The sequence below is a fragment of the Bombina bombina genome, chromosome 11 (assembly GCF_027579735.1).
Source record: "Bombina bombina isolate aBomBom1 chromosome 11, aBomBom1.pri, whole genome shotgun sequence".
In the NCBI taxonomy this organism is placed as follows: domain Eukaryota; kingdom Metazoa; phylum Chordata; class Amphibia; order Anura; family Bombinatoridae; genus Bombina; species Bombina bombina.
In genome coordinates, this window is record NC_069509.1 from 73,504,263 (window position 1) to 73,532,158 (window position 27,896).

At 37.4% G+C, this 27,896-nt stretch overlaps 1 protein-coding gene across 3 annotated transcripts in view; it reads right to left on the minus strand.

Moving 5' to 3' along the window:
- EPN2 (epsin 2) overlaps window positions 1–27,584 on the minus strand; it is a 137,475-nt gene extending 109,891 nt beyond the window's left edge. For all 3 annotated transcript variants that reach the window (XM_053694535.1, XM_053694536.1, XM_053694534.1), the window contains exon 1: window positions 27,341–27,584. The gene's annotated coding sequence lies outside the window, so the exon portion shown is untranslated. The remainder of the gene's footprint in view (window positions 1–27,340) is intronic.
- Between the last annotated feature and the right edge of the window lie 312 nt (window positions 27,585–27,896).

Here is a 27,896-nt window from a genome sequence, read left to right on the forward strand (position 1 = left end):
TCTCTTACAGACGGACTTCCTCTACATCACTTCCGTATATAGGAGCATGCGTGTTTACACGTTAATGATGTAGGTGGTTGAACGTGCACGAGTATGAAATCCAAAGAGAAGGGGAGTTCAAGGTAGGAGGAGAAGGCATTGGGTGGAGTTTGTCGGACATTTTTAACGACTTGAATCAAAGTTTGGATTTCGAAGAGCTCCGTTTGTAAAGCAGACTCATTAAGGTAGAGGGGGTGAGCTAAGAAAATCTGAACACAATCTAAGGTATAGGCTAATGTTAAAATGGGTGTAGACTGTCCCTTTAATATTGGCCTAAATATTAGCTGGGTGGTGAGTGAAATCACCAAAGTGATAGGTCTGGAACAATGCAAGATATATAAATTGGCTTTATGTGGCTTTTGAACATGCTGTTAAAGGCCGGTCGCTTGAAAGTTTACAGCAGGGCCAATTAACCCTTTGTCCTTTGCAACTTAAACTGCAAGTGGGGGGTGTCAGCTGTTGAAAGATATTAACCATTTACCTGACAAACAATGCTGCAATACCTTATCAGAGGACAAGACACGTTGATCATTTATCTTGATCAATAAAGTTGTTTTTTTAAAACAGAACGCATTTCTATTTATCTAAAAACAATTTGTAATTTATATGAAATGGGAAGATAAAAAAAAGCCCATCTTAAGATACTGGAGGAGGGGTTTATTGACCATACTTACACCTAGAGTAAGAGAGGGTCACTGGTGGGTCAGAAGGTTAAACTGGGGTTTATTTTAAATAGAGGTTAATCAGAATTCTTATGCATTTCACCTTCTACCTGCTTCATGCATTTTGAACATTTTGGTTTGTTTTAATATGTTGCGGCTGTAACAGTGTTTGCCCAGTTTTGCGACTGTATTTAAAGGTGGATTGAGGTCACATTCTGCCAGGATTAGCAAAAGCAATTTATTAAAAGGGCATGTCGTTTTTCGTGGTTGGGTTTTAGATTTTGATCTTCAGTTAATAATTCTATTTATTTGTTACATTTATATGTTATTGTTCATGTTAAAAATCATATAAAGGACCACTCAAGCCGTAGAATTACACAATTAACCAGTACAAAATAAAAAGACAATGCAATAACACTTAGGGGCTGTTTTATCAATGTCTGGCATACACTGTCGGCATTTATCATTGCACAAGCAGTTCTGGTGAACTGCTTGTGCAATGCTGCCCCCCCTGCAGATTCGCAGCCATTCTTGATCAACCCAATTTTACATGATAGGGCGGATTGATGTCCGCAGCCTCAGAGGTGGCGTATGGGTTAAGGAGCGGCGGTCTTAGGACCCCTTCTTCTTAACTCCTGTTTCCGGCGAGCCTGAAGGCTTGCGCAGAAACAGATGCATTTTGGTCGATTGGCTGTTTGATAAATCGGCCCCTTACTCTGAATTTCAAATAAGTAGTATATTTTATTCTGACAAATTAATTTATTCTCCCCCTTTTCAGCCCCCTGTAACATGTGACAGACATCAGCCAATCACAGACTAGTATACGTATACCCTGTGAACTTGTGCACATGCTCAGTACGTGATGATAATTTCTTTATATAAGTCGTGTGTATACCATTCTTAATTAAGGTGAATAGTTCTTTTTCATCCAAAAAATCACAAATGCCTATAAAATGTTAAATTATATGCATGCTCCAAAATAAAGTCCTTGTTTTCTAAAGTGGTTCTATGTGTAACCGTGTATAAATGTTAATAATTCTTATATTGTGGTGTGCTTATTAGCCCAAATGTACCTTGGATAGCATACACTATCAATAGCAGTTATTCTATAATATAGAAATATGTGCTTAAACAGAAATGATCTTAAATAAACTTTACTTCCAATTCCTATGCAAATACAATGTTGCGATTCATACAATGTTGCGATTCATACAATGTTGCGATTCATACAATGTTGCAGTTATGCAATGTTAAAATTTTAAAACATTCAAAATACAATGTTGTAGTTTTTGTTTCCACTGTTAAAAACAATATGTGCAAACTGATCAGTATATAATTAAGTTGTGGCCACAACTATATATGGTCCCAGTTTTGTCGGTTAAAACCAAAAGGTGGTTCCAAATCCTCATATAGGGTATTATATCTGCTACAGTTCCATGTAGTTAACTGGTTCCTTATTATGATGTTTGTACCGGTTATTTCTGTGTATTCAAAAGGTGTCCCTTCATCAATTTACATTCCCCCTTACCGGACCTCCGATAGCTCATTACCTCCTCTCCCTGCTTCAGGTCGATGGGTTGTGGAAGGGTTGCTCCGGCGTGTGTTAGCCGTTAAGAGAGGAAAAACTTGACCTGTGTATTCCTGTCAGCGTCTCTCCGTTTGTAGTTCCCGGCAACTCGCTTCTACCCAGTCACGTGCGGTTTTGTTCCTTGTGACAGTGGAGGGCCAATCGGGAAACCGGATCCTGGGGGGAATGTCTCTTCTTAGTACTCTGTGTTCAAAGAGCCAGTATTTCCACACTGTTATGTCTTAGACCCAATTTTTCTTTCATGATTCAGACAGAGCAGCAATTTTAAGTAACTTTCTAATTTACTCCTATTATTAAATTGTCTTGGTTCTCTATGAATCTTTATTTGAAAAGCAGGAATGTATGCTTAGGAGCCGGTCCATTTTTAGTTCATCGCCCTAGGTAGCGCTTGCTGATTGGTGGCTACATGTATCATGGATGCACTGTTCTGTAGTAGTTATTATTTGTAAAACTGTTTTTTTCTGCAGTAACACGTTGCCTTGGGCTGCGTGTTATTGCCACAGAGAATGGTACAGAGGAAATATCAGAAACAGACAATAACACACGTTTCCATTCTATAAAGAACTGTTATACTTTGCTACATAAACACACTGCTAGATAATAACCTTCAATCAGCTTTTGACAACTAGCTGAGCAGTAGCTGAGTGATAGATATGAAAGGTGATGCACATCTGCTCATCTGGGTGACTGCAGCTATTCTGCTCACCTTGCTGGAAACGGACTAAATACAGGCAGCACATGCATGTATTCTCTCAGAAAAATCTGTTCATTGAAAACAGTGAGCCGCAAGGCTTACAAGCTGATTGGATGCCACAGAAAAAAAAAAAAAAAATAAGAGGAAGGAAGGGGGCCGGCAGGTTACAGCAAAAAAAAAACAACCAACAGACTTTAAAGGGACTGTACACTATAAAAATGTTTTTCCATTAATGTATTTTCAATTACTTATTACACCAGCTGCTGAGTATAAAATGTATGAGAAATTGCATTTTCAGGGTTTTTTGTGTATATGAAGTAGCTGGTTTTGTGCTTTGAAACCACAGCCTATTACAATGGGTTGAACGTAAAGGTAATATCCAATCTCATTACGTTATCACTTTATGTACACAGACTTTCTTTATTATCATTTTATTACTTACTATCCTGCACCCCACTGAGAGTGTAACTTTTTCTGCTGGCTGTGTTTACTTAAGCTTGTCAATAGCGTATACTCCAGTATCAAAACTTTCTGTATAGGTGGCTATACCACAGGCTAAATTCAAATGCTGAAATAGGAGTAAAGGAGCTACTTGTAAACAATTTGATACACTCTAGGAGGTAAAATGGATCACTGGGAATAATTTAAAGGGTAGACACATTTTGGGTGAACTGTCCCTTTAAGGTACAAAAAGAAAATATTCTATATAGAAATGTATATTTTCTTGACACAAACATTAATTTAGGATTAAGATATAATAGAAAGTTTACCATCACTTTAATTAATAATAAAATGCACTAACATAGTAATAACATACTTCATTTATGCACTTTTATGTCCATTTAAATGTCTAATATCTATAACACAGTGGTATTAATGCAGATTTTAATGTTTAGGGTGAAGGGTATCTGAGCAGCATAACCATTTTGCCTTTAAAGGGACAGTCTAGAAAAAGAATTGTTATTGTTTTAAAAGATAGATAATCCCTTTATTACCCATTCCCCAGTTTTGCATAACCAACACAGTTATATTAATATACTTTTTATCTCTGTGATTACCTTGTATCTAGGAACCTTCTTCCAGCCCCCTGATCACATGACTGTGACTGTTTATTATCTATTGTCTTACATTTAGCATTGTTTTGTGCTAGATCTTAAAGGACCAGTCAACACATTAGATTTGCAAAATCAACAAATGCAAGATAATAAGACAATGCAATAGCACTTAGTCTGAACTACAAATGAGTAGTAGATTTTTTTATAACAAATTTCAAAGTTATGTATATTTCCACTCCCCTTGTACCATGTGATAGCAATCAGCCAATCACAAATGCATATACGTATAGCCTGTGAATTCTTGCACATGCTCAGTAGGATCTGGTGACTCAAAAATGGTAAATATAAAAGAATCTGCACATTTTTTTAATGGAAGTCAATTGGAAAGTTGTTTAAAATTACATGCTGTATCTGAATCATGAAAATTTAATTTAACCTGAGTGTCCCTTTAAATAACCCCCTGTGCCTGAACACAGTGTTATCTATATGGCCCACGTGTACTTTCTGTCTCTTTGTGTTGAAAAGAGATTTAAAAAGCCTGTGATAAGAGGCAGCCCTCAAAGGCTTAGAAATTAGCATATGAGCCTACCTAGGTTTAGTTTAAACTAAGAATACCAAGAGAAAAAAGCAAATTTGATGATAAAAGTAAATTGGAAAGTTTAATTTATACTAGACTGTCCCTTTAAATCTTTATCCTGTTAGACAAGGACTTCTGTTTCCACATTTAGATTTTGTTTCTGGGTTCTTGTTTAAGTGCAGGAAGCCCTTATTATTAATATTAACGCCGATCTGAACAGCTGGTGACGGGAATACCCCCCTGCTAAAGGAAGAAACAGATATTCTTACATGGAGTTTCTAGACAATAGTTGTTCTAAACCAGTGCACGGTCTAAACACAAACCGTATAAAAGGAAAAATATATCTATTTATTTTGTAAGGGTTGTAGGAAGGAAGAGAAAGTATTGGATATGATAGAAACCAATACAAAATGAAATAATATGTTTATATTCAAATGAGAAGACAGAAACTGACATAAAGCTACAAAGGTGCATTTGCTCATTGCACTATAGCTAGCTTGCCTATATCAAACCTAAAATGAGGTTAAACATATAGTCAAAGTGAGCTCTAGACCAGCAATTGTCTACTGGTCTGAAGCAGAACACAAATGCTGAGCCAATTAAGGGCAGCATACAGTGTGAGTCAGTTTAACCCTTCACTGCTACACTGTGTTGTAGGTCACAAAGTGTTATATTTGGTCTAAACTGAATAGAAAGTATTACTAAATTCTAAGATAGAAAACAAACTAGTTTCTAGTTCAAAAGCAATGCCCTGTACAAGCCCACAGAGATCCTGTCTAGAGAGAATACCAAAGCCTACATCAATGTATGGTTAGCCTAAAGACCCTAACCATACATGAACAATAAAACTAAAAAAATCCACGCCCTAGAATGGCAAGCACCAAGACCATATCCAGACCTTAATCAATGAAACAGAAAATTAGAGCAATAACAATCCAGGAGAACTTTCTCAAGCCTTGAACAACAACAAGCCAACATGCTCTACCCAAACCTAGAGCAATGACAAGCTAGGCGACCCTACCAAGTGAAAATATCCTACTCAAGCCTAGAGGAAACAACAAGCCAGGGGATCCAACCCAAGTCTAGAGTAAAGCTAGGAGTCCCTACCGAAGCGTATAGCAATGACATGCCAGGAGTTCGTACCCAAGCAGAGAGCAATGACAAGCCAGGAGTCTGTGCCCAAGCCTAGAGCAATGACAAGCCAGGAGTCCATTACCAAATATAGAATAATGACAAGACAAGAAACCAAGGCAAACAATTACTTAATAAACCAAGAACAAAAGCAAGCCAGGAAACCCCTTAAAGAAATGACAAACCAGAAGAACCCGCATACATAGATTACAGTTCTAAACACATCTACAAAAATATGACATAAAAATATACTTAGAGCAAAAGGCTCTTCAGGAAACCCCCCAAACCTGTAGCAGAGACAAAGTAGCAGACTCTACTTAAACCCAGAAAATACCAAGACCTTGGATAATTATAAGCCAGGGACCCTGCAAAGGCTGGAGAAGCATCAAGCAAGAGACCTCATCAAGACCTTGAGCAATAAAAAGTCATAAAATGCTAGAAATTGCAAGATGGGGAACCTAGAACCACCTGTGTAGGGGAATCTAATGAAACTCCAACTGATAACAAGCTTGTATTCCATAACTACGTTCACATTTAGGACGAATTTGAAGATTATAACCATCCCCAAAGAATCACCATAATGGAGGCTGTATACTAACAGAAAAGAACAAAAGGACCTCATAATTATATTCCCATGGAGGCTCTGTATTTTGTTCTTATCTTAACCATTAACTTTCTGTCTGGATCATATTCAGTTGGGATATTTCCCAAAGATATGTTATTCAAATCCCACATTCCCTTTATAGACAAACAACAGTAGCTAAAGATTTTTTTGGAGCAAAGGAAAAAAAAACACAGCAGGGCTTACTGCAGATTGTATCAGCACCTGCCACAGACTAAGTGACGCCTTATTAACAGCAATAAAAATGAAATGCCCTTATATTGAACCCTACCCCACTATGAATCTATAATATACGCTGTCCCAAGAGAAATCATAATGGACCCTATCCTAGAAAAACCTTATGATATGCTCTTATTTATAATGCTATACAGAATAATGTATCCTAAAACATTACAACATTAAGTACCCTTCTCATCCCTCAATATAATAACTGTGAAGGTGTACTTATATACTGTGAGGTGATAAGTCCTGTAAACCAGAGTCACAGACCAGAAAAGTCTACTCCTGGCTCCCAATTTTTCTTGATTATTGTACCTATCAATTTTTTATATACATCTTTCCCTGGCTTCTGTAAAACTCTATGTCTGTCTCCTGGACATAAGAGTCGATTAATTAACCGTACCTCTTGTTGCTATAGTGTGATTGTTAATTTATGGAACCTATTCTATAAAGCTCTCTCACATCTCCATTATTTAGTCTGATGAGGATGGGAACTAGAGTCTGCTTGGGAGCCAGTATATCCCTGGATCCTGGGTTTGTCGAGCCCTGACATATTGTGTCCAATGCTACCCTCTTATCCTGACAATGAACCCTGTACCACTACAAGCTGCAATCACTTTGAGACTGTAATATAAAATGTTTAATTATTTAATTATGTTTAACAAAACAAATGTGCAATATACCTCCATTATTTATCCCTCACTTTTATGTAATTCAACCCAGGAAATAGTGGGTTTTCAAATCCTGTGAGAATCGGAGGTGCAGATTACAGACTTCACCAGTCTATCATTCCTATATACAGCCGTTGTTTGCTCACTCCAGTAATTTATTTACATCTGCCATCAACATGTTTCAAAATGGCAGTGCTCATTACTTTATAGAGACTAATATGAGCCTCCTATTTCTACTTCTATGATCAAATTTGCTTTATTCTCTTGGTATCCTTTGTTGAAAAAGCAGCAATGCACTACAGGGAGCTAGCTGAACACATCAGGTTAGACAATGACAAGAGGCATGTGTGCAGCCATCAGCAGTAGTGCACTTCTGCTCCTGAGCCTAACTAGCCTAACAAGAGAATGCAGCAAGTTAGATAATAGAACGACATTAGGAAGAAGTTTAAAATTGCATGCTCTGAATCATGAAAGTTTAATTTTGACTTTACTATCCTTTTAAGTTCTACTGTCACATGATTTTTGCAGTAAAAGGCATTTAGTGAGCATGTGCAATAAACTGACTACAGCTCCTAGCAAACAATTTAAGGAAAAGCTGCTTCATTGCCTTCCTTGTAAGACAGTGACAGAAAGTTAATTTGCATAATCAACAAATGCATGATAACAAGACAATGCAATAGCACTTAGGGGTCGATTTATTAAACGCTTCGTCCCGCTACGGCTGCAGGTTCTCACAAGAAAACCTACAGTCCGTATTTAACAAGCAGCGGTCATTAGACTGCTGCTTCCCTAACCTTTCGCCACCTCTGACAGGGGAGATTGAAAGCTCTTGCCCACGCGTGATTGGCTGTGCGCGGGCAGGGGCCGGATTGCACGCAAGCGCAAAATAGAGCTTGGATGCTGAATTCCAGCAGTAGAATTCAGCCCCTGTCCGCCGCAGCTTGATAAATAGACCCCTTAGTCTGAACTTCAAATGAACAGATTTTTTTCTAACACATTTCAAAGTTATTTTTATTTTCACTCCTTTTCTATGTGACAGCCATCAGCCAATCACAAATACCTATATTCTGTGAATTCATGCACATGCTCAGTAGGAGCTGGTAACTTAAAAAGTGTAAATATAAAAAGACTGTGCACATTTTGTTAATGGAAGTAAATTGGAAAGTTGTTTAAAATGTCATGCTCTATCTGAATCATGAAAGTTTAATTTTGATTTGAGACTCCCTTTAAAAAAAGAACTAAAAAGGTAAAATTCTTTTAAAAAATGAATAATAAATATTGCAATCATTTCTTTTAAGTATCACCCACTGCTAAGTGCTTTTTTTATTACAATGAAATATATATTTAATTTAGATATATTTTAGGTGAAACCCAAAAAAAAAAAAAGTCTAAATTGTTTTAACTAAATTTATAGAACCAACATTGTAATGTTCTAGACAGCAATCTCTGACCAGTCTCACTCAACCAGGATTTTACTCTTATGCGCTTTCTCGCCTGCAGTGTTCCATTATGGGTCAGCCAGTTCAAAACTATGAGCTGGCTTTAAATGACTTTTCGTAATTGACTAAGAAGCATTAATTGTAATTAAACTTCTTGCAGATAAACTAGTTATGTATCATATATGACAGAACTTAAAAAAATAATAGAAGACAACAATTCTTAAATGTTACATTTGCTATACACAGATCTTATATTTATAAAATGCTCTGATGTCCTAGATTATTTTATATTGCTTGAGAAAGGTGTTTAACACACAGCTAAATGCCAGCTCCTGGATTGGCAATGCATCACTGTTCCTGAGAAGCTGAGCCAATCAGGAAGAAGCATAAAATAGCCACCAACCAAAGGCTGTGTTCAGTTTAGGACTGGCAGCCCATTACTGCTCAGAAGCTGATTTTAACTATGTGTTTAACCCTATTTGTACGGGTTCGGGTCTGCTGACTCAGTAGTGCAATCATAAAATGCTCTAGTACTTTAACTTACTTTACATTGTATGCTCATCAATATTCTGGTTTTCTTCTAAATTTAAATGGAAAAATGTACTTAAGCAAGTAGCTGATAAGCTGCTTCATTAAAACGGTTTAAATGGGCTGAACTCTTTCTCACCCCCACTGGGGGTGTTCATTTCTGCTACTGCCTCTTACTTACATAGCTTTTCTACAGCTAATACTGCAGTATGGACATTTTCAGTATATGTGGTGGTTTCAACAAGCAAAAACAGTTATTTAAAAAAACAAAATAAAGGTAATGTGTATATATGTGTTTACATTTATTTTGTCATTTGATATATCTATTGTTGCCTGCTGAAATGGCCACCCACACCACAAATGGTAATACTGTAGTACTGACTATAGAAAAGCTATATTTCATCGTTACTTTTTCATGTTTGAGGTTTAAATGTAAGCTTTGATTAAGAGGGCAGATTTTACACAACTCCCCTAATCATTTTTTTTACAGCCTCTGATTTTACAACTGGATATTTGAGATGAGTTGAGATGAAGTCCCAACCAGTGCACATTTCTCTTTAGTTAGTCCTTGCATGACCCAAAGGGTAAAGGAAACAAGAAAGCATTGTGATATAGTGCAGTAAGAGTATGTGTCCTGCACTGTTAAAGAGTAGACACAGAAAAGGCTTGGGGACGAATAATGAGGCATTCATAATAATCTGAGCAGATGTAGAAGTGACATCTTAGCTTTCCTAAGCTTTATTTCAGTCATTTTTTAGATCCTTTCTAGGTTTCCGAAGTCACACACTGCACTGAAATTAAAGGCCGGTAATAGTAAAAAAAATTACCTGCTCTAATTCGTTAATACATGTCATTTTAAAGTGATAGTTTAGTCAAAATTAAACTTTTGTGATTCAGATAGAGCAGGCAATTTGTTGTGGTGTCAAAGAACTAAACCAGCTATTTCATATACAAAATTAAACCTCAAAAAGCAATTTCACATACATTTTATATTCTGCTGTTGGTATAAGTCATTGGAAAACCATTAGAAGAATAAACTTTCATGATTCAGATAGAGCATGCAATTTTAAGCAACTTTCTGATTTATTCCTATTATCATTTTCTCTTTGTTCTCTTGCTATCTTTATTTGAAAAAGCAAGCATGTAGAGTTTAGGAGCCTGCTCATTTTTGGTTCAGGGTAGCACTTGCTGATTGGTGGCTACATGTAGACACCAATCAGCAAGCGCTACCCAGGTTCTGAACCAAAAATGGGCCGACTTTAAGCTTACATTCTTGCTTTTTAAAATAAAGATATGAAGAGAACAAAACATTTGATAATAGGAGTAAATTAGAAAATTGCATGCTCTATCTGAATCATGAAAGTTTAATTTTGACTAGACTATCGCTTTAAGACTTTAATTGCTGGACTACGGTGTGTTTAAAGGGACAGTTCACCCAAAAACTTTCTCCCCTTTAAATTATTGCCAATGATACTTTTTACCTGCTAGAGTATATTAAATTGGTTGCAAGTAGCTCCTTTACTCATATTTCAGCATTTGAAATAGCTGATTTAGCTTGTAGTTTCCCAACCTATACTGAAAGTTTTGATACTGGCGTATATGCTATTGACAAGCCTAAGTAAACACAGCCAGCAGAAGAGATTACACCCTCAGTGGGGGCATGATAGTTAAGTAATAAAATGATAATTTTCCATTGTTCTCTCTATGTATTGAGCTTTGGTGTTCCAGACAAATATAAGATAAGGAAGCAAATCTGTGTACATGAAAGTGATAACATAATGAGATCTGATATTACCTGAAGCTCAACCCATTGTAATAGGCTGTGGTTTCAAAGCACAAAACCAGCTACTTCAGATACACAAATAAACCCGAAAATGCAATTTCTCAAATATTTTATACTCTGCAGTTGGTATAACAAGTCATTTAAAATACATTTATGGAAAAACAATTTTACAGTGTACTGTCCATTTAACCCATGCAACAGGGTTAAACACACAGTAGAAATACCGCTCAGAATCTGCAGAGCACAACTGGTCTCAAGTTAAAACCGCTCTAGTTACACATCTGAGTCGTGCGACTAGCACTCTATGAGCCCTGTGCGGTACTTCTACAGTGTATTTAACGCCTTAGCAGGGGTTAAACACATAGTAGTGCAGGGTCAATAGTCTTAAATTTACATGCTCTAACTAAATAGATCATGTAATTTTTCACCTATTATGGCAGGTTATCTTGCAGTGGGCCAGACAAACAAGGGGCATTTAACTTATTTATGCCTAGTAAAACAATGCAGTGCACTTTCATTCTTTATTGGGATTACTTTTCCTTTACTTTTCCTCCCGAAAAGAGGCTACAGCGCATCCTCCAAGATTCAGATTTCTCACCCTGCAAATTGCTAGACAGGGATTGAATAAACAGTGCAGGAGCTCATTTATATATGTTGCTAACTGTGGCAGAGGAAATAAGGTAAACATAATCAAGATGCTTTTCAAAGGGTACATACCTAGACTGCAAAATAATGCACTACTGTACTAAATGGTTCTAAAATATGTATTTAGTTTGCAGATTTTTGCAGTGCAACTGCTGATAATGTCCCATTACAGAATATTAACAATAAGGGGCTGTGAACCTACAAGAATAAAAGAGAAGTTTCCACTTTAAGATATTTGATGAAGTGAAGTATCTGAGCAAGGGGCCTTGTAATCATCCATATGAACTTCTATGAACCTGGGTTATACACTGTTTATTCCCAGTGAGAGGCCACATTGCAGTCTTTATAAGGGCATAATCCTGCACAGGTCTGCATCCTGTTAGGTCATAAAACAAGCCCTAGCAGGTTCCTACGCACCAGTTACTTTCTTGGGTGCTCTCCAGGCACATGGAATTCATTCTGAAGGCTGGGGAATGTGTCTACAGCAGGATGGCAGGGAACACAGGATGTTACAAAATTAGTTCATGTGGGTGAGACACAAGGCTGTTATGTCATGAAAACATACTATTTTATTTTTCTTTCACCTTTCCAGGGGTGTAACAAGACTATACTGGGTGGGCCTCTGGCAAAAGGCTGGGGTAGTGCCGCTCCGTACAGTGCCCTTTTTGTCTGTTTGTAATCAGCAAAAGGAGACCCGGCAGGCACATAAGTCTAGGGTTGCCACCTTGGCCATGTTTTCCTGAACACTTATGAGTTACACATGCTGCAGAGTATGCAGGGAAAAAACATGAATAGTGTTGTCCAGGATCAATAATTTGTGTGCCATCCAAAGGTGCAATTCATGTTTCCCTCTGCACACCCTGCAGCATGTATAACTCATAAGTGTCCAGGAAAACATGGCCGAGGTGGCAACTCTACATAACTCCAAGAGGAGGCATTTATGTGTGACTGTGAGTCATCCTTTCAGGTGATATGCACTTCCTGTACAAATATGGTGACCCCCACACTGTCTTGGAAACACTCTCACCATATTTGTAAAGGTAAATCCATACAATAGTTTACACTGGTATGTCCCAGGTGAAGCCCCCCTGTAGTGACCCTGATTATAGCACCAGATCAGGGCCGGGCTGGGAATAAAAAGCAGCCCTGGAAAAATTTGAACAACAACTTTTTTCTTAAAGGGGGATTACTGGGACACTTCTTTCCTTAATATTTTTTTCAGTATTAAATTATATTACTTTGTATTAAATAAAAATGTCAGATTGATGTTATATAGCAACCCTACAACTCAATTGCATCCATTAATCACCTATTTAAATTGTAGCTTTCCAGCACCAGCTGCTGCAGCCCACCGGGAAATCTCCTGGTATCCTGGTAGGCCAATCCGGCCTTGCACCAGATGGGCCACCTAGAGGTGTGGGCCTAGTCTCAACTGAGACCACTGTTGTATTTTGAATATAATATTATTGTATTTTAACTTAATACATTCAAATATCATTATCTATCACCAACAATTGCAGGTGGGGGTTTGCTTTTGCATTTAATTAGCTCTTCCTGTCTAAATTGCCCTAATTACAACTGACACCTGTATCTGGTAATTATCATTACACCTGCTGTTTGTTGTAGATAAATTCTTAAAGGGACTTTTTCTTTTTCTTTTGCTGAGGCCAATCAGAGAAGGATATACATTAACTACTACAGCCATTAAACAATCGCTGAGCAGAATGTAGCTTACGTAGGTTGTGAAATCTGAAGTATACACTACCATGCAAGAATTGGAAAAAGGAGCAAAATAAACAATAAGAGTATACTGGCACAAACACAGTCATTTAACCCACTGACTAAAAGCATAATACACTTAAAGGGACATGAAACCCATTTGTTTTTTATTTATAATCCAGATAGAATAAAAAAATTCAAACAACTTTCCAATTTAATTCTGTCAAATTTGTTTTTGTTCAAAAGATTCCCTAGGTAGGCTCAGGAGCAGCAATGTAGTAAGTACTGGGAGCTATCTGCTCATTGGTGGCTATATATATATATATATATATATATATATACATATACACATACATACCTCTAGTAACTTTCTTACCTGATGGGTTCAGCTAACTCCCAGTAGTGAATTTGTCCTACTTCAACAAAGGATACCAAGGGAATGAAGCAAATTTGATACTAGAAGTAAATTGGAAAATTGTTTGAAATGCTATGGTCCATCTGAATCATGAAAGAACAATTTTGGGTTTAATTTTCCTTTAAAACAGTGATTTAACCCCTGCATTGTCCCTAACACAAATGCAGCAGTGTTTACTTACCTGTAATCCTATAGTGTTGCGTGACAACATTAGCATTGGTATTTGAATTATAAGTGGCATGATGGGAATTGTAGTTCCCATGTATGGATAGGAAATATGATTCCCATCTATTTAAAGTGTGATGCCGAAGGTCTCAAGGTGGATATGGACTTTAAAATGTGATCAGCTTTTCCCTTAGCTATGTTTTATTGGCAACTGAAGGCTAAATCCAGCGGTTCAGACCTTTTTAACTTGCAAAAGCCACAACATGCATATAAAATTTGTGGTATATCGATTCTGCAATATCGATTCTGTAATATAATGAAATGATTATGAAAATATGGAAAATAAGGAGCCATATGTCACATTATATGTTCACTGCTATCTGTCATGGTTCATAACATTTATAAGTAGCACAGTATCTGTCCCATTACGATTCAAAATGTTTAACCCCTAGACGTTCCATGCTATCCTAAAAGTGCTAGGCCTTAATGACTTTAGGACGGCGCAAACCGTCCTAACTTTGCGGCGTCCTGCTCCCCTTTTGTGAAAACTCAAATGGATCCAACTTGGGGCCTTTCCTACCAATGCAGGCAAATCCCCAGAAGCCAATCAGTGCCGTTTGGAGTCACATGATCGCAGTGATAATCATGTGATATCCTGTCTGGCAAGATGTTTATGTTCTGAAGTTGGATAGTTGCCTCCGTCCTGAAGGGGTTATTAAAGGGACATTTAGACTAATAATAAAATGCTTTAATTGTTTGTGTGATTAACCCCTGCAGAAGGTAAACTCCTGCTTATGAGCTGCAGTCAGTAATCTCACTAGTCACTATCTATTTCTTGTTCAGGGGCATTTCTGGCATACAATCTTAAAAGGATATGAAACATTTAGGGCCAGATTATAAGTGCTGTGCTATTGCTTGACCATTAGCACACAACTGTGATTTTAGAAGTCCAAGGTAGAGTGTGCTTTCACTCTGGCGCTTACTTTTAACTTTAAAATTGTAATATGCTCTCTAATCTGGATGCGTTAAATGTTTACTTTAAATTATTTAGTGCACCACTTGTAATCTAGCCTTTCGACTGTAATATAAAATATTTAAAGACACAGTACCGCCAAAATCAAAATAAAGTTCTTCAGAATGGCCATGACATTTTAAAAAACTTTCCAATTTATTTTTATTTTCAAATCTGGTTGGATCTCTTGGTATCCTTTATTGAAGAGTAAACATAGGCAGACTCTTAGTACTCTATGATAACAGTGTTCGTAATAACGTTTGTAGTAATGTTATACATTGTTGCAAACACTGTTGCCATAGAGTGCTAAAGACAGCTGCATGATCAGTCCACCTAGGTTTACTCTTCAACAAAGATACAGAGAGAGCAAAGCTAATTTCATAAAAGTAGTAAATTAGAAAGTTGTTTAAAATTTCATGCTCTATCTGAATCATGAAAGTTTAATTTTGACTTTAGTGTTGTCAGTAGTTTATATAATAAAACAAAAATGTTCATTTTACTCAAACACATACCCATAAATAAAAAACCAAAGAAATTGATAATTTTGCAGTGGTTTCTTAATTTTTTTCAGAGCTGTATATACAGTATATATATATATATATATATATATATATATATATATACATACACACATATATATATATACACACACACATACACATAAATATATATATATACACACACATACGTATATATATATATATATATATATATATATATATATATATACACACACACATGTACACACATATTTATATACACACATATATATACAGAGAGTGCAGAATTATTAGGCAAATGAGTATTTTGACCACATCATCCTCTTTATGCATGTTGTCTTACTCCAAGCTGTATAGGCTCGAAAGCCTACTACCAATTAAGCATATTAGGTGATGTGCATCTCTGTAATGAGAAGGGGTGTGGTCTAATGACATCAACACCCTATATCAGGTGTGCATAATTATTAGGCAACTTCCTTTCCTTTGGCAAAATGGGTCAAAAGAAGGACTTGACAGGCTCAGAAAAGTCAAAAATAGTGAGATATCTTGCAGAGGGATGCAGCACTCTTAAAATTGCAAAGCTTCTGAAGCGTGATCATCGAACAATCAAGCGTTTCATTCAAAATAGTCAACAGGGTCGCAAGAAGCGTGTGGAAAAACCAAGGCGCAAAATAACTGCCCATGAACTGAGAAAAGTCAAGCGTGCAGCTGCCAAGATGCCACTTGCCACCAGTTTGGCCAGATTTCAGAGCTGCAACATCACTGGAGTGCCCAAAAGCACAAGGTGTGCAATACTCAGAGACATGGCCAAGGTAAGAAAGGCTGAAAGACGACCACCACTGAACAAGACACACAAGCTGAAACGTCAAGACTGGGCCAAGAAATATCTCAAGACTGATTTTTCTAAGGTTTTATGGACTGATGAAATGAGAGTGAGTCTTGATGGGCCAGATGGATGGGCCCGTGGCTGGATTGGTTAAGGGCAGAGAGCTCCAGTCCGACTCAGACGCCAGCAAGGTGGAGGTGGAATACTGGTTTGGGCTGGTATCATCAAAGATGAGCTTGTGAGGCCTTTTCGGGTTGAGGATGGAGTCAAGCTCAACTCCCAGTCCTACTGCCAGTTTCTGGAAGCCACCTTCTTCAAGCAGTGGTACAGGAAGAAGTCTGCATCCTTCAAGAAAAACATGATTTTCATGCAGGACAATGCTCCATCACACGCGTCCAAGTACTCCACAGCGTGGCTGGCAAGAAAGGGTATAAAATAAGAAAATCTAATGACATGGCCTCCTTGTTCACCTGATCTGAACCCCATTGAGAACCTGTGGTCCATCATCAAATGTGAGATTTACAAGGAGGGAACACAGTACACCTCTCTGAACAGTGTCTGGGAGGCTGTGGTTGCTGCTGCACGCAATGTTGATGGTGAACAGATAAAAACACTGACAGAATCCATGGATGGCAGGCTTTTGAGTGTCCTTGCAAAGAAAGGTGGCTATATTGGTCACTGATTTGTTTTTGTTTTGTTTTTGAATGTCAGAAATGTATATTTGTGAATGTTGAGATGTTATATTGGTTTCACTGGTAAAAATAAATAATTGAAATGGGTATATATTTGTTTTTTGTTAAGTTGCCTAATAATTATGCACAGTAATAGTCACCTGCACACACAGATATCCCCCTAAAATAGCTATAACTAATAACAAACTAAAAACTACTTCCAAAACTATTCAGCTTTGATATTAATGAGTTTTTTTGGGTTCATTGAGAACATGGTTGTTGTTCAATAATAAAATTAATCCTCAAAAATACAACTTGCCTAATAATTCTGCACTCCCTGTATATATATATATATATATATATATATATATATATATATATACACATATATATATATACACACACATATATATATATATATATACACATACATACACACACACACACACATATATACTGTGTATGTGTATATATATATATATATATATAAAAAGAATCACTGATCTCTCCAACAGACCAGCATGTTCCCTGAGTGTGCAGTTGATTTCCTAACAGCAGATTAGACCTGGCTGCAGCATTAGACAGTAGCAGCAAGCCATGTTCTATATCAGGCAGTGAGGGGGAAGGTGAAATCCCTTTCATAACTGCAATAGATAATGAGGTCGCGGGGACCTGGCCAGACTCCCTATTTCCACTTAGGACATTAAGACCTTTATCAATATATAACAAACTGAACCAATGTCTAACAAGAAATAAAATGAAGTATACACAGAATTGCACTCCACCAATAGAGTTGTTGAAGTTATCCCTATAAGCAAATGAGTAACGGGCATTGACGTTTTCCCTCTGCACAAACCTGCATTTATTTATGTTGTAATTTTAAATTAAAAAGAGTTAACATTTAACAAACGTTACTGTAGCTCTTTCCTCTGCAAAAAATAATAATAAGAAAACACACAACAACTATGAACAGTTCCCCTTTAAAGGGACAGTCAACACCAGAATTGTTGTTGTTTAAAAAGAAAGATAATCCCTTTATTACCCATTCCCCAGTTTTGCATATCCAACACAGTTATAATAATACATGTTTTAGCTCTGTAATTACCTTGTATCTAAGCTTCTGCTGACTGCCCCCTTATTTCAGTTATTTTGACAGACTTGCATTTTAGCCAATCAGTGCTCACTCCTAGGTCACTTCATATGTACAAGCTCAATGTTATCTATATGAAACACATGAACTAATGCCCTCTATTGGTCAAAATGCATTCAGATTAGAGGCAGTCTTCAAGGTCAAAGAAATTAGCATATGAACCTCCTAGGTTTAGCTTTCAACTAAGAATACCAAAAGAACAAAGCAAAATTGGTGATAAAAGTAATTTTGGAAGTTGTTTAAAATTACATGCCTTATTTAAATCATGAAAGTTTTTTTTGGGCTTGACTGTCCCTTTAAAGCAGAGCTTGACAAACACAACTGCAACAGTGCCCATGCCATTACCAATACTGCCTGGGAAACTACAACTCCCAGAATGACCCATTGATTAAAGGGTTATTGCATTTGCACAGTGTGCCCTAAGAATCTTCAGACACAGAATATGATTGATTGATTGAAGAGTAAACCTAAATAAGCTCAGGAGGCAGAGCAGCAATGTTCAACTTGGACCTAGTTGAAAACATATGGTGATCCAATGACGACATTGACGAGGCATATATACAGCCACCAATCAGCAGCTATCTCTCATTAGTGCATGGCTGCTCCTGAGCCTACTTATATATACTCTTCAACAAAGGATACCAATAGAACAAAGAACATTTGGTAATAAAAGCCAATCAGAAAGTTGTTTAAATAACATGTTCTGTCCAAATCATGAACATTTAATTTTGACTTTACCATTCCATTTAACTGCAGAGTCTGGTGCTTTAAACGGACAAGAAACTCACATTTTTTCTTTCCTGATTCCGACAGAGCATGTGATTTTAAACAGCTTTCCAATTTACTTCTATTATTTTTTTATTTGTTTTCTCTCTTGGTATCCTTTTAAAAAAAAAGATACCTAGGTAGGAGTTGATTGGTGGCTGCACATATCTGCCTCGTGTTATTGGCTCAACCCATGTTTCACCTAGCTCCAAGAAGTGCATTGCTGCTTCTCCAACAAAGGATACCAAGAGAATGAAGCAAATAAGATGATAGAAGTAAACTGGAAACATTTTCAAAATTGTATCTGAATCATAAAAGAACATTTTTGGGTTCATTACGATCCGAATGCTGAAGAAGGTGGACGCTCACGGCAATAGGCTCTTTTCGGAGCCACATTTATTCTTGTGAAAGTGAAACACACTAAGATCTGGATTTGCACAGATCTTAGTGTGATTCACTTTTACAAGAATAAATGCAGCTCCGAAAAGAAACTGAATGCCGCGAGCAGCCGTCTTCTTCCGTATTTGGATCATAAGAATGATCTGAATGCCCAGGCCTATTACCTACGCTGAGAAGCCTTAAAGGTATCCTCAGACATAACTCTGTATTTTGTGCCCTGAGCATTAGGGACTCTTTAATTCCCAATACATTTATGCATTTACTTAATTAAAGGGACATTAAAATGTTACTGCATTTAATTATTGTGCTGTTGCTTGCACATAACTATTTTTACCCCCACCTCCCCCTTTGCCACTTTAGTATCACTACTATAGCACGCACTCCTACTACAAAAGATTTTAAAGGGACACTCAAGTCAAAAAACAATTTTATGACTCAGATAGAGCATGCAGTTTTAAGACACTTTAAAATTTACTTCCATTATCAAATTTTGCCCAATCTATTTATATGCACACTTTCTGGGGAACAAAATCCTACTGAGCATGTGCACAAGCTCACAGGGTATATGTATACTAGTCTGTGATTGGCTGATGTCTGTCACATGATAGAGGGGGCTGGAAAATGGGAGAGAGAGAAATAAATTTGTCAGAAAAAAATCTACTGCTAATTGAAATTCAGAGTAGGTGTTAAATCATTGTCCTACTATTATGCACTTAATTAATAATTATGTAATTCTACTGCATCGAGTGGTCTTTTAACTCCCTCTTTCCCAGAAGAACCACATTACCCACCTCTTGATGTGTTGCAAAAAAGTTCTAAACACTAAGACTAAACACTCGGAAAAAAAAAAAAACCTTAAAATCTGGATCCCTTTTTCAAACCACTCCCAAGATTTGTTTTATTATAAAGCAGGTTTTTCAAGAGTAATATTTTAAGAGGTATGCAAGAAATGTTCTATCTAAAAATATCAAAACTGGAAAATTGTCAAAAATGTAAAAAAGGCAGCAGTAGCCTTATCACTGTCCAAAATATTGTACACAGAGCTTTTTAAATGGCATCAGGACTTTGTGCGTGTATTTATAGCTTCTACTAAAATAAATAGAATGACTTATGTGTTGTCATTGGGAAATTCATCCAAAAGAAAAGTTATTTGAAAAGATTTGTTCAGTGAACTTTGTAAGACACTAAAATAATGTATGTTTTTAGTTGCTTGAAACAAACAAGATAAGTACAGAGTTTCATATATTCTTATAAAAATGCTATGGTACAGAAGGGGTTAATAGGAACAGCAGTTTAGTAAGGAAAATAAGAACAAGAGGGTTGGGTGCAGGGATCCCAATGATGTCCAGCAAAGACAAGATAAAGGATTGTTTCTGACAATGGAACAAGCACAATAACTCTAATGCCATCCCTAAATTTCCTGTCCCAACCCCCTCCAAAGCGAGGAAACAAAAGGGAGATAGAGTTTGGGTTAGGATAGGGTTGTCATATTGTTGCTTTTAAGGGGGGACACATATGAAGGATACATATGTCAGGGTTTGTATAATGGAACATTATTCCAATGTTTCTTTAAACAGCCCCTGATATGTATTTTTCACAAGTGCCCTCCCTTAAAAAGGCAATATGGCAGCCTAAGGTTAGGAAGGTATGTCAGAGGCTGATTGGTGACTACACACATATGTCTCTTATCATTGGCTTGCTCAGCTAGCTCCCAGTAGTGAAATGTAGCTCTAGAGCTGACTATGGGTCATAGCGGTGCACTCATTTTTTTTTCCACTCACGTGCAAACCCATTCATACCTAACTCTGAATGCAGGCGGTTAGCGTGCATATTACAAGTTAAAAGTAAATTGTTTGCTTGTGAGCGAAAACCCGATGCGCGCAGAACAAAAAAAAAATAACACTTATCGTTTGCGTGATAACTGACACCACGTTAGACATACAGTGCTAAATATACATATATATATAATTAGTTTAAAAAAAATATATAGCTAAACCTATATATCTATATGAATATAAAGGTGTATTTTATATATATATATATATATATATATATATATATATATATATATATAATATATATTTAAAAATACAAATAACATTTTCTTCTACATTGGAATGTAAAATATTTACAGTAAAACATATTTATAAATATTAAAATATTAAAATTGATTATAAATGATTTTTTAACTTAAGGTAATTGACTGGAAGGGGCTCCAATGTGTATTGAGCGTGCCACTTTTTGTGCCTTTTGTGTTTTACAGGGGTTAAACACAAAGTTATATGGAAGCAACAGTGCAATAATAAAATGCTCTAACACATTTGAGCATTTTGTTAATGCACTTTTAGGGGTCGACAAATCTGTTTAAAATTTAGGAGCCAATAAAAATATTTAGGAGCCATACATTGGTATTTGTATATAGATATTTGGAAAATAATCTACAAATTTAGGAGCCAGGGGTAAAATTCGAGGAGCCAGTGGCTTCCTGGTTTGTGGATTTGTCGGGCACTTTAATGCACAGCCATTCAATAGGTAAAATAAGGCACAACCTTTTTTTAACCATGTTGATGGCCACAGACAGAACTAGCTCTGCTCTAGGTAAATTGTAGTAAGCCTTGCTTGGATTGCAAGTTCTGTGGCAGAACACTTTCTCTTCCTAATTTATCCTGGAAAATGGATTCACATTTCTTTTTTCCACAGCAAAGGTAAACCCCAAAAAATGAACAAACCTAAACAAGAAAAATATTACTAATATTCCACAAAAACAACTAAATACACTGATAAAATAAAATGTCACAGATTATTCTAAAGTTAACATTTTCTTTTTAATATTTCCTGCGTATTCTAAAGTTAATATTCTGTTTTGAGTTATAAACATTGTTGTTTTAGTTCCTTTGTTTATATTCAGTAAAAAATTATATATAAAAAAAAAAGCTATATGTTTTGTTAAACTGAAAAGTCCAATTAATAATTAAAAATATTTCCCTATTTGGTTTATTATATGTTTATTTGTTTGCACAATTCTAGACATACACGCATGCACGCACGCACATATATTCTCACTCATGCACATACATTCTCACTCATGCAGCCACAAACACACACATTCTCACTCATGCAGACACACACATACACGCACATATATTGTCACTCATGCACACACATATGCACAACTGACCCATACCTTCTTGCTTATGCACACTCACATGCATGCACATACATTCTTACTCATGCACCCACACACATACATTCTCACTCATGCACCCACATACATTCTCATTCATACACACACATTCTCATTCATACACACACACACATACATTCTCACTCATGCACCCACACACACACATGCACGCACATATATTCTAACTCATGCACACACATATGCACAACTGACCCATAGATTCTTGCTCATGCACATGCACCCATACATACATTCTCACTCACGCACCCACACACACACATTCTCACTCATGCACACACACATTCTCACTCATGCACACACACACACACACACACATTCTCACTCATGCTCCCACACACACATTCTCACTCATGCTCCCACACACACATATTCTCACTCATGCACCCACACACACATATTCTCACTCATACACACACATTCTCACTCATGCACCCACACACACACATTCTCACTCATGCTCCCACACACACATTCTCACTCATGCTCCCACACACACATATTCTCACTCATGCTCCCACACACACATATTCTCACTCATGCACCCACACACACATATTCTCACTCATACACACACATTCTCACTCATGCACCCACACACACATATTCTCACTCATGCACCCACACACATATTCTCACTCATGCTCCCACACACACATATTCTCACTCATGCTCCCACACACACATATTCTCACTCATGCTCCCACACACACATATTCTCACTCATACACACACATTCTCACTCATGCACCCACATTCTCACTCATGCTCCCACACACACATATTCTCACTCATGCTCCCACACACACATATTCTCACTCATGCTCCCACACACACATATTCTCACTCATGCACCCACACACATATATTCTCACTCATACACACACATTCTCACTCATGCACCAACACAAATTTTCTCACTCATGCACACACACACATTCTCACTCATGCACACACATACATTCTCACTCATGCACACAAACACATTCTCACTCATGCACCCACACACACATATTCTCACTCATGCTCCCACACACACATATTCTCACTCATGCACCCACACACATATATTCTCACTCATACACACACATTCTCACTCATGCACCAACACAAATTTTCTCACTCATGCACACACACACACACATTCTCACTCATGCACACACATACATTCTCACTCATGCACACACACACATTCTCACTCATGCACGCACATATATTCTCACTCATGCACACACATATGCACATCTGACCCATACATTCTTGCTCATGCACATGCACCTACACATGCACCTATATATACATTCTCACTCATACACACACATTCTCACTCATGCACACACACACACATTCACGCATATATATTCTCACTCATGCACACACATATGCACAACTGACCCATACATTCTTGCTCATGCACATGCACCTACACATGCACCCATATATACATTCTCACTCATACACACACATTCTTACTCATGCACACACACACACATTCACGCATATATATTCTCACTCATGCACACACATATGCACAACTAACCCATACATTCTTGCTCATGCACACACACACACACATGCATGAACATACATTCTCACTCATGCACACACACATACATTCTCACTCATGCACACACATGCACGCACATATATTCTCACTCATGCACACACATATGCACAACTGACCCATACATTGTTGCTCATGCACATGCACCTACACATGCACCCATATATACATTCTCACTCATACACACACATTCTCACTCATGCACACACACATACATTCTCACTCATGCACACACATATACATTCTCACTCATGCACACACACACACTCACACACATTCACGCATATATATTCTCACTCATGCACACACATATACATTCTCACTCATGCACACACACACACTCACACACATTCACGCATATATATTCTCACTCATGCACACACATATGCACAACTGACCCATACATTCTTGCTAATGCACACGCACACACCCATGCATGCACATACATTCTCACTCATGCACCCACACATTCTCACTCATGCACACACATATATTCTCACTCATGCACACACATACATTCTCACTCATGCACCCACACACACACATACAAGCACATACAGTATATTCTCACTCATGCCCACACTTATGCACACCTGACATTTTTGCTCATGCACACGCACACACACATGCATGCACATGCATTCTCACTCATGCACACACACATATTCTCACTCATGCAGACACATATATTCTCACTCATGCACACACACTCTATTAAAACACCCTGAAAAATACAGTTATTTCTGATATATTAGTGTTTCACTTTTTGTTTTGACAGCTTAATTTATCCTAGAACCACCTATTACTTCAAATGTATACTAATCTAATGACAAAATAACATAGTACTGCAATATATCTTCTTTTTTTATTGGGGTAGCCCTCCATACTAAAGGAAAGGCTTTTAAGCAAATTCTCGCCCTCAGGTCAGAGATAATACTTTCTTTACTGTAAAGATAATCATCTTTACATAGAGACAAAGATACAATTAAATAGGCATTCTTGTCTAAGGATGTAAAACTGAAGCCAGTCCAGCAATGATACAGGAGTGAAATGCCCCCAGAGGCTTCAGAAGAAGGAAAGATTCCACTTCCCCTGAAGTACACAAAAGAGAAATACTAGTGCAACTTTAACAAGCTCTAGAGTGTTACAGGGATAGAAACTGAATTGTGCACAGGTGTATTTACATTTTAAAAAAATGCTTCTAGTAAACGTTATCACTGTTTTTCAGAGGTGTATACACATATGCTGTGAGTGTCCCGTGCACCAGCATTCAACCACATCTTCTCAGAGAGACAGCAATGGCTCGTATGACACAAATAACGTTTTCACTGACGCAATCCACACCACACTAGCTCTCTCTGAACAAGCACAGTGTTTAAATCCTGAGCCACTAGTCACACACAGAATATATGCGTATGCCAATGAAACTAATAACTTTTATTAGAAGCACTTTTTTGCTATGACCTTTCTATCCCTTTACGATTTTTACCTTTTTGCACTGTTTGTTTCATCTATGTGTTTAACACTTATCATTTAAACACATAGTGAAAGTCATTCTGCTCAGGGACAGTAATGCATTATTTGTGCATACATTTTCTCTCATGCATACAAAAGAACAGTGTTCATACATAGTAAAAAAAATTAATAGAAATGTTAAAGGGACAGTAAAGTCATAATTAGACATTCATGAGTTAGACAGAGCATACGATTTTAAACAACTTAAGAATTTACTTCTATTATTTAATTTGCTTCCTTCTCTTGTTATCCTTTGCTGAAGTGATTATCTAGGTAAGCTCAGGAGCAACAAAGAACCTAGGTTCTAGCTGCTGATTGGTGGCTGCATATATATACAGAGTGTCATTGGCTCACCAATGTGTTCAGTTAGAAACCAGTAGTGCATTGCTGCTCCTTCAACAAATGATACCAAGAGAATGAAGCAAATTTGATAATAGAAATAAACTGGAAAGTTGCTTAAAATTGAATGTTCTACCTAAATCATGTCCCTTTAAGTTATAGCTACTTATTTTTATTTTGATGCTAAAAGGAAGCTCATGTCTGTGAACAAGTGGGCCTGCCCGAAGGACTGATTGCTCACTGGCTGATTGGTGGACAGACACACCTCACAAAGAAAAACATGTTGGCCTTTCCTCAGGACAGAAACATTTATTTTTAAGTAACAGAGAACTGTAATACAAGTTCAAATTCCTTACTTTAGATGCAACACAGAAAACAACTTTGTTTCTGTTAAACTTGATGTTTATCTTCTTTACAGAGCAGCCAATGCAGAAGAACAAAAATCAAACGCATGACTTGAGAAGAGCATTTTACGTCTCTTTAAAATGCAGCAATATATTAGTGCAGTTTCATTGTTGTTTACTGTAACATTATGTGTTTGTGTAGATGGTATTTTAGCTCTGTATAAAGGTGCATATCTTTATATAAAAACACAATAATTGCAGTTTGGTGCTTATTTGCACATAAAGTCCATGTGTATATTGAAGAAAACCATCTATTCCTCCTTATGCTGTACAAAGATAACATAAACAGTGAATTTCACTATAAATATTCTAAAACTATTTTTAGGGAAATGTTGCTGCATATAGAGGATTATAAATGCTGGCACCAGTTGCATATATTCCCCTCTTTCAGGGCATCAGGACATACTAGTGTCACTCAGTAACTAGCTAGAGTGTCAATTTATTCAATCTTGAATTTACTGTGATGTATTATTTGGTTTGGCTAAGTTTAAGTTTACTAAAAGTAACAATACCAATAGATTGCTGTAATTAAATTATTATTTTTTAACTATCTCTTGTACAATAAAAGACTACAAAACACAAACCATTAGAGAGGAATTATAAAGTAATCTATTAACCCTTTGGCAGCCAGAGGTTTCTGCAAAACACTGGGTCATCTGTGGGAGCTAAGGGGTTAAAGGAATGCATTAGGGGAAAATAAAGGGGAGAGGGGGGGTTTTATCTCACTCCCAAAAACAAGAGGCCTGTTTGTTAAAAGTCATCTCATGCAACAGGCCACTCTGCAAAACATGGGGATGACAGAGGTAGCATAGGTTGCTATAATTAGGAGCAGATATCTGTGTACATAGAAACCTAGATTTTGACTGCAGATACAAACAAGGAGGCCCGTCTAGTCTTCCCATAGAGCTATTTAAAGTGCAGGATCATCAGGCTAGTCCCATGTATATTCCAGCTATTACTGCATTCCCTTACTGTGCCCAAAACCTCTGCTGGAAAAGCTGTTACAGTGCACACCACCTATAAGAAGGGACACCTACTCACCCCAGTGGGCTCTCTCCTTGCTTCAGGGTATGATGATTTTCTGTTCCAGAGGTGAGCTCCTGAAGGGACCCAGGGGTAACAGGGGGCAGGGAGGTTGCTCCTCTCTCCCCACCCCTTCCAGTTTAAGGTGAGAATAGCAGAGAGGGGGAGGCACAGGGCCACAGGATGAGAAAGAAGATCGGGTGTCTATCCAAACCCAAGCCAGCGGCAGGGAGATGTGAGCTATCCAAGGAAGGAGGGAGTGAGTAGGATGAAGGGAGGAGAAAAGGGAGGGAGAGAGAGAAACAAGAGCCTGGGAGGAAGAGAGGGGGGGAAGGCCACAGATAGGGAGGAGAATAGAGGAGAGGCTGAATGTTCTACTGCTCTCCTCTCTGTGACTGTCACAGTGTGATGCTGGGGTGCACTAGGAATTCAGTGTAGGAGTGTGGCATATCTCTCCCACTTCTTCAGTTGTACAGCAGCAAGTACCTTTATATTGTTCCTAGGTATCCCCTGACTGCACAAAATGTAAATATTATTTATGTAAAACATCTTTAGAAAATAATATAGAATGTTT